This window comes from Passer domesticus, chromosome 3 (assembly GCF_036417665.1).
Source record: "Passer domesticus isolate bPasDom1 chromosome 3, bPasDom1.hap1, whole genome shotgun sequence".
In the NCBI taxonomy this organism is placed as follows: Eukaryota; Metazoa; Chordata; class Aves; order Passeriformes; family Passeridae; genus Passer; species Passer domesticus.
The window spans coordinates 101,821,283-101,835,102 of record NC_087476.1 but is presented as its reverse complement, the minus strand read 5'-3'; the positions used below and the strand labels follow the sequence as shown (position 1 = coordinate 101,835,102).

The following is a 13,820-nucleotide window of genomic DNA, read 5'->3' as shown; positions in this document are numbered from 1 at the left end:
ATGTTTTTGTATGTTTTGAATACTTTCCATTCCTTCTCTACCAGTCTTCATTTCCCTTTTCCATCCAAGTCCTTACATTTCTGCCTCCTTTATGTGGAACCTTCTGCAACTTTTTCTTAACAGTCTGTTTCAGCCATCCATTCTTACACAGTCGATTTCTCTGGGGATTATTGCATGTTCAGACTGAAGAAACGGAATATGATCATAGGATTGGCTGCACAAACAGGTTCTGAAAGCTTACAGTTTCTGCTGGATTCCTTAAGAAGTAAGCCTGTTCAACGACACAGGATTTCAGTTCATCATTACTTTAAAAAATTATCTTTATCAGCAAAATCCTTAATGCATACCTAGCAGAGTGTCATCTTTCAAAATCTGAGTATTCTCAGATTGGATATAATTCTTAATATGAAAATATCATCAAAAGAACATAAAAGTAGTTCTTTCTTTAAAAGCCAGTAATTTGAGAATGCTGAGTTAAAATTCATCACCTACACTGGCTTCTTTTTTGTGATTCTTAAGGCATGCACATCTCCAGGTGCTGTTTCTATTTACTCTGTCTCACTTCATTCATTGTTTATCAAGTGCTTACACCTCAGATCCCTCCTGGTAAATTTGTTGTAAACCTGTGCTGTTGACTATCTAAGCTGTGCTCTTTGCTTGCACAGATTTTCAAGTAATTTGTTCTTCAAATATACAAATTTTGATCATTAAAAAATGTTATTGGGATCTCAACAGCATGTTTCTAGGATGAAATGTTCACTTTTATATTGATTATGCAAGGGCACACTGGCAGCTGCTTGAAAGAAATGGAAACCATACACTGGACCTTTCTAAATGGTAAGTCCTTCCTACTGCAAAAGAGAAATAACCAGAAGAAAACTGGAGAGCAGCTTCCCTGGGGGGAAAGCACGGAGCATTTACCTAAGTGTGAGACACTCCCACAGTTTCCAAAGGTCAAAAATTACTGCATTCTTCCATGATTTTCCCTATATAGAGAGAGAGACTGAAAATGTTTTAAGAATAACAGCAGTGGGACCAGTGTCCTGGCCTTGGTAATGGTCTGTTTAAGTCTCCTTGCCCCTTTTTCTTACTTACTCTTTCAAGTTTATCTTCCACAAGTTTATCTTCCACAAGTTTAAACTTATCTTCCACAAGTTTATGCCTTCCACAAAAGGAGAGGTGAAGCATATTCTCATTTCAGAGGAAAATATCCTGCAGGGTCCTGAGGTTTTAAGCTAATTTATCATGCTTACCATTTATCCATCTTCTACTAGTCTGCTTGTTTGAAAAGTAAAAATCATTAGAGCAGAACCCAGCTGCTTTTTGTGTTCATAAAAAGAAAGTTTCACTGTTTGGTAATGAGATTGAAACTCCAACAAGGACAAAAGTGTAGAAAGCATATGTACAAAACATATTTCAGTATGTCTGACCACCCTTTAAACTCTCTTTTTTCTATCCTAAAATTATATGTTTACACTCTATTTCAATCAGCACTGGACCTGCGAAATTTTCATATATGCTTAGTTTTTAAGCACTCTTAGTAGCTTCAGGGTTACTGAAATAAGTCTGTCTGCAGCTTTATAAACAAGTAAAAGTTTGCAGAATGAGGGCCTAAACTTTGAATAATAAATGGCTTCGTCCTTTAATGCTTTCATTCTTCCAAATTGTTCTTTAATTCCTCTGTTTTTCATCTCTCATCAGTATCCTCAGATGACCAATGCAGGATTGACTAGCACATGAAGAAACATCATTAAAGTCTAGCTTTATGTTTTGCATCTAATTTAATCTAAGAACTATCTTATAAACCTATGCTTCATCAGATCAATTGTTCTCATTTTAGAGTTCAATAGTTTTATCCCTACAGAACTAATAACAGGAAATATTATCTCTACAAAGCAAATTATAGGTGTATACAGGGTCACTATTGTACCTCTTGGCACTTTTGGGGAATTTAACAGTTCCACTGTGTGTAGATATATACTTTGCACTTAAATTCCTTCTCTGGTATGAAGTGGGTATTAGACATTGCATTCATTATGCTACTACTTTGTGCAGGGTAATTGCAGGCTGTTGAACAGCCACAGTGTTTCAGTTTGGAGGTGGCTGCACTTCGGGTCTGCCACAGTGCGTGTCTGCATGCTGTGCCTTGCTGTTCTGCAGGAGGAAAGAGATTATAAATGTAATATAGCAATGTATTTGAAGACAGTTATAAATACAATCTAACAATTTTTATCTCAAATGGATTTACAAGATTAAAAGCTAGTTAGAGAGATAAGATCATAAGCTAAGATACAATCATAGGCTAGGATGGAAAGAAAGGAGGTGAGAGAGAAAAGATAATTGAGATGAGGTGGAAACAGATGAGCTGCAGTTATGGAAAGACAGCACTCAGTAGATGAAGCTCCAAATAAGAAACAAATCCTCGTTGTGGCACCACTGAGATCATGTGATAATAACATAGTCAGTGTGTCAAAGCGCAGAGGGACCCGGAGTCATTTGTACTGACAATGTGTGTAACAAAAGGAAAGCAGGCAAATACAATCAACCAAAATCTTTGAAGGTGAAATCATGAGCACAGAAAGTACCATCAATAAAAAAACAAATATGTAAAACGCCAGAAAGGAATCAGAAAAATTACAGGATCTCCAGAATACAAACAAGAGATAACATGAGAGTCAAGACACTCAGGAATTTAGAAAAAAAAATTAAAAGTGAAAAGCAGGACTATTGGGACATGTTTTTTTAAAGTAAATTAGAGGGAAAATCAAAATCAGAGAAACTGGAAAGGAACCTGAAAGACTTCAGAGGAAAGAGATGTATAGCAGAGGCTCAGAGGTGAATGGCACATTGGCAGCAATTCTGTACACGTAACACCACACTTTATGTATATGGGAGTATGTAACATATTTCTGGGTAAGTAATGGCACCTTTCTAAGGCAGTCAGAGGATGGTCCAGCAGGCAAGCAGATCACAATGCTACAGAAAATGAGGAAGAACTCGTAGGTAAAAGAAATTAGTCTGTAGAGAAATTAGAGAATTATGACAGTGACAGGAAAAGTCACAGGTAGAGGGCTTTTTTTGATGCAATAAACCAGTACTTGTCCATGGAGAATATGGATTTGGGGAACTGAGATTTGGGGATGCCAAGAAATTTAGATTTTTATCAAAAGAAGAGGCAAGGCATTTTTCTCTATTCATATTTACATGAATAAAAGGGATCTTGGAAATAAGCATCCTAAGAAAAAAATATGTACATGTCTTACACTCTACAAAGTAAATGAATACTAGAACATACAGAAAAGAAAACCAGACAATGAGGCAGAGCTGGGACAGGAAACATGCAGCAACTAAACCCAGCAGTTAAGTGAAAGCACATGAATGCTTCTCTAAATGTCAGTCAGGAAGAATATTCATACAGATAAGTTACTCTAATGTGTTGACAGAAAATCTCATCTGTAATTACAGAAGTTACACCAAGCAGAAATACATGTTGGGAGGAAACTATGCCAGCAAGAAAATTGCTTGCAGTAGAGTTGGTTAAATGTTTCTGTGTCTGAGAGAAGCCAGTTGTGATTCTACTTTAATCAGCATCTGCTCTATCAGATCAATCTTCTGAGTTTTAGAAGGTATCTATTGTTTTTGAACCTCACAAAAACAATGCATTCTTTTATTCACCCATAATATTTTTTTTGTCTGGGCACTAGGTAGCTCCATATCTAATCCTTATCAATGGTTTGTGCTCTCCAGTGGCAGGTGTAGCAACAATCTCTGAAGCTTAATTCTTTTTCTGTACGTTATCTGGAGTTTGGCTGAAAGTACCTTTCTTCCTGCTACATGTTTCTGATTCCTGTTTATAGAAATTGGGGGAGTTTTTTCTCTGCCATACTTTATGGTCATGTTCCACATCACTGACCATCTGCTAGGTTTCTGTGTTATTCTCAAGAACCATTTTTTCTGGGTTATAATGAGTTACCACAGTTAGATTGCTGTAATTTTCAGTACTACCACCAGAAAGTTAGTGAAGGTAAAACGTCCCAAAAACATGACAACAGCTTTTCCATACCAACAGGCCTTCAGCTGAGAGGTCAAGCTCAGACACATAATTTATATATTTGGAGAGATATTTCTTCTCACTTTCAGGTGCAAGCTTCAAACTGTCCTGTCTTTCAGGGAGAAAAGAGACAGAGCATCTCAGGAGTGCTAGGCAGGAGCATCCTGCCAACAAAGGGCTGATCCAGGGAATGAAACAGTGGTTACATTGACACTTTGTGACAGTAGCCACACAGGCATGTACACCAAAAGGAAAGTATCCCAATCTGCCCAGACTGGTTTCTCACATTTCATGATGTGTCAGATTCACTGCAGACTGAGTATAGTGTTGATGCCATCTCCTGTCTCCTCACCCCTATCCTCATCCTCAAAATGGGGCAAAAACCCAGGTGTGGCTTCTCCTCTGTACTTTCCTCTTTCCCTAAACCAATTCCTTCACTTTACACTGTACTTTTCCATTTTTTACTGTAGTGCCATCTCTCTTTCTCCAAGAGCCAAAAGGAGACCCAGCTGCCATTTTTATGGAATCACTGAATAGTTTGGGTTGGAAGTGAGCTTAAGGATCATCTTGTTCCAGCTGTCCTGCCATGACCTTTCACTAGATCAGGCTGCACAGAGCCCCATCCTGCCTGACCTGAACACTTTCAGGGATGGAGCATCCACAGTTTCTCTGGGCAACCTGCTCTAGTGCCTCAACACCCTCACAGAGAAGAACTTCTTCCTAAAACTTCTCTCCTCCCTTCACATAAAAGAAGCCTTGATTTAAACTTTGTAGAGAACCTCATTATCAGGTTGTGTGTTTTGAAGGCTCATCTCCACAAACACAAACAGGAACAGGAGTACAATGGCAAGCATGGGAATACCAATACCTTGACAAGAGAAAAGGGAGACCCCTGCCCTTAGTCCTCTCAAGAGAAGTGATCAGTGTTGCTGTCCAGGTGTTAAAACTATTACTTTGAGTCACAGGTGCAGTTCCTCAGCTTAAAAACTGATGGGGTGGGAGTTAGTGCCTAAAGGGATATGGGATTCCTTACGGGACACAGGGGAATAGTACTGGAGGGACAAACCAGTCCAAGCAAATTACTGAAGAGAAAAAGAGCTCTGGACTCAACACTCATTTGCATGCTAATCCATATAAAAAGCCTATTATTTTGATATCAAGCATAAAAGTTGTTTAAGGTTCTCCCTGATATTGTTTTTTTCTTGTATTTACTGAAGAACTTGTAAGGTCAAAAATCAAATGTGGATCCCGGGTATGTGCTTTGTCGTCATTTTTTCCAGCAGGTTTAAGAGGTGATTTGAAGACTTGTCATGCAAACTGAGTTTCTAGTGAAAATGGTTTAGCCACAACTCCTTTCATTTCCCATTTTCCAGCTTCAGCAAAATTCCTTCACTCAAAATCTCTATATGTATCTAAAATTTAGAAACCTTGCTGGCCATTATCCTTTATATTTCGATATGGCCACATTGTGATCTGAACCAGAAAATAAAAGAGAAACTTTTTTTCAAAAGAAGGGCCATTGCAGAAGAGCTCACAATGGTATGTGATATTGTTTGAAGTTGCCTACTGAACTCACACATTTCCAGTGCTTCAGACACAGGGGTTAGGTAAGCTTTAAAAAAAACAAAGAAAAACTACTGTTCAGAAGCTTTTTTTAGCTATGATGACAACTCCTCTGAAATTGCTTATTTTTCAGATCAGTGGAGAGTGATACAGAAGGTCTTGGATCATTACAGAACATGAAGATCCTTACACATCTGAGCATATTGCAAGTGACAGCAGAACATAGAGTGAGCCCCCAACAATACTGCCAGCAGCCAGAGTTAAGAAAATAACATTCACTGAAATTTCCCTTACTTAGAGATGTTTTCTGACTTCTTTATTGACCCAACACTGTTGTATGTTTAAAGCAGTCAGAGATGTGCTACATCAGCCCAAGTGCCTGATGCAGAAACACAGGGAAAAGATCATCCAAGGAACCTCACTGATGATCAGGCCAGCAAATCAAACTGCATACAAATGTATATGCCACTCATCTTAACAGCAGCAGCTTTCCAATCCCTTCATCCAGGAGAAGGCTCTGAAGGTATCTGTAGACAAGGAAAAGATGGGAAATAAAAAGAAAGTGTATGTTGCAGTCCTCCTACAGAAATAGGAATGGTTCAAGCTCAAGGCTGCAAGTAGAACCACCATGTAAGGGCAAAGCTGGCCATTCTGGAGCCAGCTCAGACGCACTGCTCCCACAGGTTTGCTGCTCCCATGCTCCACAGGTTCATTGAGCAGCAGCAATTTCACCTGCTAAAGATCCACCACAGCAAGCACAATGAACCTCATGCTATTTATCTCCCCTTTTAAAACCCAGGTTCTGACATCCACAGGCTTACATGTGAACGATTTTGTCTTCTTTTATTTAAAGAAAGTTTCTGAAAATTACCACCAAAAAGTCTGAAATTTAAGCTATCAAAGGGATAAGACTTTTTTTTTTCTCTTAAAGGTAATGCTTTAAATATCATCTCTTCATTTTTATGACATTTAGCACATGATTTCTGACTGCAGAATTCACGTGTCACTGAAGTTTCCATGCTAAGCACTTTTGTAGAGTGCCTGCCCAAAATGCTTTTCTTGTGTGAGAAGGTGAACTGCCTCACTGGCAGTCAGTGACCTCAGAATACCAATTAGCAGAGAAGCTGCTTGGCTGTCACTAACACTGACCCACTTCACACCCAAGAAAGTGAAGGCAAGTTGCTGCAGTCACATCATCTTCTACAGGGTGCAAGTCCACTTATTGTACCTTCCCAAATCTTTAAGCAGAAGTTTGCTGTTTCACCCTTGAAATGTCAAGTTGACAAGCTCACCATAGGCTACATGTGAAATAAGGCCACCCACAGCACAGCAGCACTGTTTCTCCTCCAGTGTGTCCTCTGAGCAGAACACAGAGTGCACAGCCTGCAAAAGGGCAGATAGGTGTCACATCTGTGGTTTCCTAATTTGTGCAAGCACCTTGAAAGCTCTGACCCTCAGCAGGCAGCTGTGAGGAGAGGGGGACCACATACCTGAATTGTATGAAACTGCAGTAAGGATACTGCAGAGCAGTATAAAACCAGAAGATGAGAAGCTTGGAGTTACACATAATTAAGGAATCCTGAGTATCAACAGAGCCATTCCTGGAAGTATGAACACAGCTGGGTGCTATAAAAGAATTTCACTGAAATATTATTATTATGATCATCATCTGACCTGACCTCAAGGTGTCATCTTAAATTTTAGTTTAACAGCACCCTCCCATTTTGCTTTTTTCCCTATAATGACTTTGTTTCAACTTGAGTTAAACTCGCAGGTTACAGGATGGGCCATTTACACACCATTATCCTTCCAATTTATTCAAATAACTGGGAAGATTTTTAGTAACATCTAGACCACACTTTAGCCTCTGGTTTCTCTTTTCCAGAAAAAAAGATGGTTGCTGACCCATTTAATCTGCCTTTAACAAAGGGGAGGGAGATTTGGGTTTGTTCTCTTTATGCTTGTAATCTTTTCCTCCTCAAATTGTTTTCTGGGAAGATGATCAACAGAGAAGAGAGAACTGTGATTGATTACAGCTTTTCTCCAAGTCACTCTCCTCATCTATTTCATATGACATTTACAAAAGCTAGCATGATGTTATATTCATCAGTTTCTAGAGAAAGAAAATGTCTAGCAATAAGAGATCCATTTGTTTTATCACAAATAATTCTATTTTGTCTCAGTCTATCTTGGGAAACATAATGAATATTTTAAAACACTTTCCAAAATATTTCTCAGACATATTTCTTATGTTATATCACTTAAGAAATATTTTGTTCTGCTTAGTTATCAGCTAGTACTGTTTCTGAGCTTTTATAAGTCTGTTTTTTCCAAAATCTCTTTTTAACCGACTCCACAGACACCTGCATAGTGCACAGACACATTTCCATTTACTGCACAAAGCCACAGAAAAGCTGACCAAAACAACAGTTTATATTTAGGGCTGTGTTGCGTCCTTAACAAAAGGGAGTGCAGTTCTGAGCTGCTCCAGAGGCACCACGGGAGGGAATTGCACCACAGGCTGCTGTTATTTACTGTAAGCATAGAGGTAAGCTAGCAGTAAATAACTACTCTGCTGCTCAAGTCCACTAAGCATCAATTGTTCTGGCTCACACTCTAGCAGAAAACACAAAGTTAAAGAATTATGCTGTAGCTGTCTTTTCCCTGTCCCTGCCTTGCACCCCTGCAGGGGAAGAAAGAGTAAGCACATGCTCGTTTAACTTCTCCAGCGTTCTGGGAAAGCATGGAAGGAAGCACGTAGCTTCCAAGGAAGCCCCCTTGGCATGAAGCCTTCCTTCATGTCCAGCTCCTGGAGGATACCAGGGCTTCAAGGAACCAGGCATGGGCAGTGCCTGTACTGAAGCCAGGCTCAAAAACCTGCCCAAAAGCCCCACCTAACCCCTATTACACAATCTCAGGACCACTGTAGAAAGAGACAGACAACATTAGCAGTAAGATATCCTCTCTGCTTTTGCACTGATCTGTGGTCATGTTCGAGGGTCTCAGGAAGAGGTGAGAGATGAGAATCTTGATTCCATGTTTCAGAAGGTTGATTTATTATATTATTATGTTATATTATATTAAAATGCTACCCTAAAACTATACTGAAAAGAATAAAGAGAAAGGATCCACCAGAAAGTTAGAAAGGAAAGGAAAGGAATGAATAACAAAATCTTGTGACAGCTTCAACACAGGTGGCTGTCATTGGTCATCAAGTAAAAATAATTTCACATGCTGAGTAAACAGTTCTCCAAAACACATTCCAAAGCAGCAAAACATGGAGAAGCTGAAGCTTCCCAGCTTCTCAGCAGAAAAGATCCTGGCAAAAGGATTTTTCATAAAATATGTCTGTGACACTGATCTGTGAACCAGAAAGAGTAATAAAGCATTAATATGAATAGCAAGCATGTATTTGAGTGTCCTTCAGTGCATAGAGAGACATCAGCTTTTTGTCTGTAAAATAGTGTCCTAGTTACCATAAAAACAGTCTCTACATTCTACAGCCTAGTTCATGAATCTGGTCTCATGTCCCTCCCAAAGATCATGTAAAAATATGGTGTAGGAATGGCCACTGAGCCTAGTGCAGAGCCCCTTTAACTCACCAGGAAAGGTCCTTATCAATTTAATTCTCCTTATTGCTAGTACAAAGACTGAGAAACTGCTCATTAACAGAGAAACCTGTTCATTAACAGAGTAATATTTAGTTTCTATTAAACATTTCAACAAAATGGGGTCTGCTGTGCCAAAGCACACTATTTCAGCTCAGTGTCTGAAAGGAATACTCACTCTTAAGAACATGAACTGGCCAGCACAAGGCAGGGCCATACTTGGCAGCAGGATACATCACTAAAAAGCAAACTGGCCAATATCAAGGGCTTGAGAGGCAAATGTGTTTTGCTAGCTTTCCACTGCAAACATTTCCATTAACATTTCAGTCCTCTCTGAAAGAATGAACAGAGGATCTGTACATAGTCCCCTCCTTAGCCAGAGCCTCCCACGAGGGCAGGAAAACCCTGCAGATTCCAGACAGAGCAGTCCAGACTCAAAGGTATGCTGGATGGCAGATTAAAAACATCCACTCTTCAGCTAAAACCATAGCAAATATACAGCCATAAGAGAAGTCTGAAGAAGAGATGAAGTCCAAAGAGAAGACTTTCAAAAATTGATGCCTGCTCCCAGACTTTATTTTCCATCTTGCAAGTAGCTCCATACATACATCTGGTTTTCCAGCCAAACCTTATTACTTTCCCTCTTCCTGCTATAATTGTTTTATTTGCCAATTTACCCACTTTGGGGGTCCCCTCACTTGTGCCCTCTATTTCCATGTTTGTAACATGGAATGCTTTCCAAAGGGCCTTTTGTTTTCATTGGCAAGCATCCTTTTTTCCACTAGGTAGCTTCCTGCCGTTTCCCTGCAGTCAGTCACACCTGCAGCTCTGCTCAAGAGCAGGAATACAGACATAGCTTTGTTATGAGGGCTGCCAGCATCTGCTTCTGAATGAATGATACACAGGCAAGCTCCTAGCAACTGCATCTCACTGATCCAGCCATAGTTTTCCAGGATGAAGGACTGACTATCAGGCTGGTAAGAAAAGATTCAAGTGCAAACACAACTCTGAGAAGCCTCTCACAGCAGCTGGGCTCCAGCAGCCTCTTACAGAAAGTGCAGACAACAGCCATGACCAAGCAGACTAACTGCAGCAGTTCTGCTGGATGTCACAACACCAATATTCAAGGGACAGTGACAGCAGCTCAGTCAAGCATATTTTGGGGAAAAAGAAAATAAAAGACAGAAAAGTATGTGTGTGCTCCTGGCAGCTCACAAAAATCACTCCATGTCACCCACACTGCAGTTCTAGCCCAGTGCTGCAAGCTTAGGAAAAGCTGTGATTCTGGCAGATCCATGCCATCCACAAAGACAAGGCAGGCAGGCATCCCTGCTGAGCATCTAAACAGCCCCCCAGCCATGCTGTAGCACCTGCTGGACAAGTATAGGTCAGCATGAAATAGAGCAAACACAGTAACACAGACTGGCCACAGGCTTCAGCCACGTGAACACAATGGTTCACATGCACCCAGCAGCAGCCTGGCCTCAGCAAGTGATGATGTGCAGTTATCAGATGTTACCCAAGTGGATCTGAATGATGCTAAAACATGGGACCTCACCTTCATGTCCTCTTTCAGGATGCCATTTTTGCCCAAGACTTTAGAAGCTAAACACAAAATTCTGACACTCACAGTCTGTGACAAGTCAGCACAGATTCCAATCCAGGCTGAGCATTCCACATAAACTTCTGCATCTCACTTTAACAGAAAGTGGTGAAAAGGAAGATGCTGCTATTTAGTTTCCAATAGGCACAAGCTCTGTATTTGTTTTTCTTTTTGTACAAGGGGAAAAGAATAGATGAACATACACTTTGCTCTGTTCTTTTCCTGGATCCATGCCCAGAAATCAGAAATGGAAATATACACCAGTTTGAATGATTTACAGGAAAAAATATAAATTCACATTTTACGACTGCACAACTTCCTGTGTCTCCAACGCATTCAGCTATCAAACCTTTCAGGTGCAGGCTGTGGTAAATTGGTGCTCCCAGACTGCATCCCTGGAGTTAACAGAAAGCAGAGTACAGCACACTGCTGGACTGACTCCAAAGCTGGGGAGGCCAAGGAAAAGATTCTCCCTGACGTTGGGGAGATTCAGAGGCTCTGGAAGGCTGTGTGTGAAAATGAATAGTAACACAAAAAATGAGTTAAGCCTCAGCAATAGAGAAAGAAAACGAAACCTTGCAAAAGCATTATGCAGCACACTGAACACTTTTACTCTGTTTGGAGACTGGAGAGCAAGTTGCAGGGCAACACCCAGATTGCAATATATTCAGCAGAGAGCACCAATCCCAAAAGCCCCTCATTCAAATCCATATAAGCTGTTTTTTCAGTAGTTGGCCTACACATCACCCTGAACATCTGGGAGAAGCACTTGCAAAACACTGGAAAACTCTCTGCTAACCACTGGTATCCATCCTGCACTGGAATGAAAGGCCAGCAAAGTGTCTGGGCACTACAAAACCTGCTCATTTTGCACTTTGTACAGCAGTCACCAGAGCTGCTGCAGCTCCCTGCTCTCGTGACCAGGTCATGGTGCTGCTGGGAGCAGAGCCCCTGATCTGCTGTGTCCCAGAAGAGAGACTGTACTACACCCAACTAGGTCAGCACTGCCTGGCATAACTTGTATTCAGCAAGAGCCATAGTTAGAGAAGATCAGGGACCAAATAAGCATGGCATTCTTAACTTTGTTCCAATCTCCTGTCAATTTAGCTCAGGGACATGAGCTGCTGTATTTTCTGTGTAGTTAGTAGCCTCCAACACCAACTTTCTCTTATTCAATTTCCATAAAACAAACACAAAGTGTTCAAAACACTGTTTAACAAAAAGTTCCATGTCCAATACCCTCTGCATGAAGATGCAACTTTTTTTTAAAGCGTTTCTCCAATGAACTTCATTTGATCCTCAGCAGTTCTTGAATTGGAACACAAAGAGAATATTCAACCCTTCGTGTTCCTCTTTATCAGAGGCTACTCAGCTGTCTCTTTCCAAACTGGGACTTTCCAAGTCCTGATTCAGTCACAGCCTCCTACAAAAGACTTTTTGTGCCTTTGATCACCCTCGCTGTCCTTCTCCAAACCTTTCCAGTTGTGTTACATTATTTTTAAATACAGAGATCAAACTTTCACACATTATTCAGAGGCATGAAAACCACATATTTACACATAGTGTCATGTTTTGTTCTGTATTCCTGTCCTTATAAACACCAACATTTGATTTGCATTTTTTAACCCCAAGTGAGTAAATTGACATTGTCACAGGCTTATCCACTAAAAGCCCCAGGTTCTCATTCCAGATACCCCAATTCTCAGTGTGAGCTCAGCTCACTACTCATCTTTAATGTAAACCAAATTGTTTATTCCCCACACAGATCAATTTATCATTATCTAAACTGAGTTTCATCTGACATTTTCTTAGCCAGTCAATCTTATGAGTATCTCCTGCAATCCTCCAGAGAGAATTCACATTTGCCACCCCTACTATGATGGCATGGTATCTCCAGAAGCTTCTCTTGAAGCCATATGTGAGCAGAGCCAAGAGCACACATGTTCCTGTGTGATCTCCTTCCACTCCAAGGACTGACCATTGACCTTGTTTTCCAAATTTTGGCCAAATTATCTATCCACACCAGAACTGTTCTTCTGATGTCATAACTGCTTAGCTTTCCTAAAATCCTCTAACAAGGAAGCTGGTTTTCACAAGGGTCTCTAACAAAGGAGACTAAAAGGAGAATCTCAAAGAAGATTGTTCGTTTTGTTGTAGTTTCTATGCTGTATCAAGTACTTCTGTCAAACTTGCTGATCATATTTATCACCTCCTGGTGCAAAGGCCTCTCCAAGCCAGCAGTCACACAGTGCTGTAAGCTGCAGTTGCTCTGAAGCGTTTGGATGAGCACAGTCTAGTTGTGGTGATTTGTTACTCTTAGTTTTGACTATTTCTTCTATAACCTTTTACAGTTACTGCAGTTTCTGAAAGACTTTATCAATGGTACCCCACAGAAAGGTTTGTGGCATAGGAAATTTCCCCAGGTTATTCCATAGAGAACAATTTACAGAATTAATTGCATTTCCTTTCATTTACCGCATAACAAGTTGGAGTATCACTGTTACACTTTAATCTCCTATTACTCCTACAAATATCCAAGCAGGTTTCATGCTCCTGATGCATTTGAAGAAACTTGTGATAGTTACTATAAAAGTTTGGATCCCTTTTGGTAGTTGATAGGTAAAACTGAAAAATTTTGAGTACATTTCTGGGCTTTATATAACCTACAAGAGCAGGACTTTTTCTCTTCCTTTCTTTCTTCAAACATAATATCAGCTTCTTGGCAGATTCTTCTTACTTCTGATAATCTCTGTTTTCAGCAAAAGAAATCATCATGACTTCCTGCAAATTCTTCTAATAGGTGCAGTGTCCTTAAATATTCTTCATGTCAGCTTATTAATAACACTTCCTTAATTTCACATAATTTCCCTTCTCTCCATTGGGCACAGCTGGGATGACTTTTTTGGCTTCCCATGCTCTAACAAGAATACTGAACCAAAGTATATTACAGTCCTTGTAACAGAGTTTGTAGGATTCAGGGCCTACACATCTTGGC

At 40.2% G+C, this 13,820-nt stretch overlaps 2 long non-coding RNA genes across 2 annotated transcripts in view; both read right to left on the bottom strand.

The window, feature by feature from the left end:
• The window catches only part of LOC135297322 (uncharacterized), a 476,053-nt gene that overhangs the window by 420,683 nt on the left and 41,550 nt on the right, over nt 1–13,820 (bottom strand). The window lies entirely within an intron of this gene.
• On the bottom strand, nt 5,946–10,804 carry LOC135298211 (uncharacterized). The gene is made up of 4 exons (XR_010360224.1): nt 10,781–10,804; nt 7,105–7,240; nt 6,907–6,997; nt 5,946–6,141 (listed from the first exon to the last, which is right to left on the bottom strand). It is a non-coding gene; the product is annotated as an uncharacterized LOC135298211 (long non-coding RNA).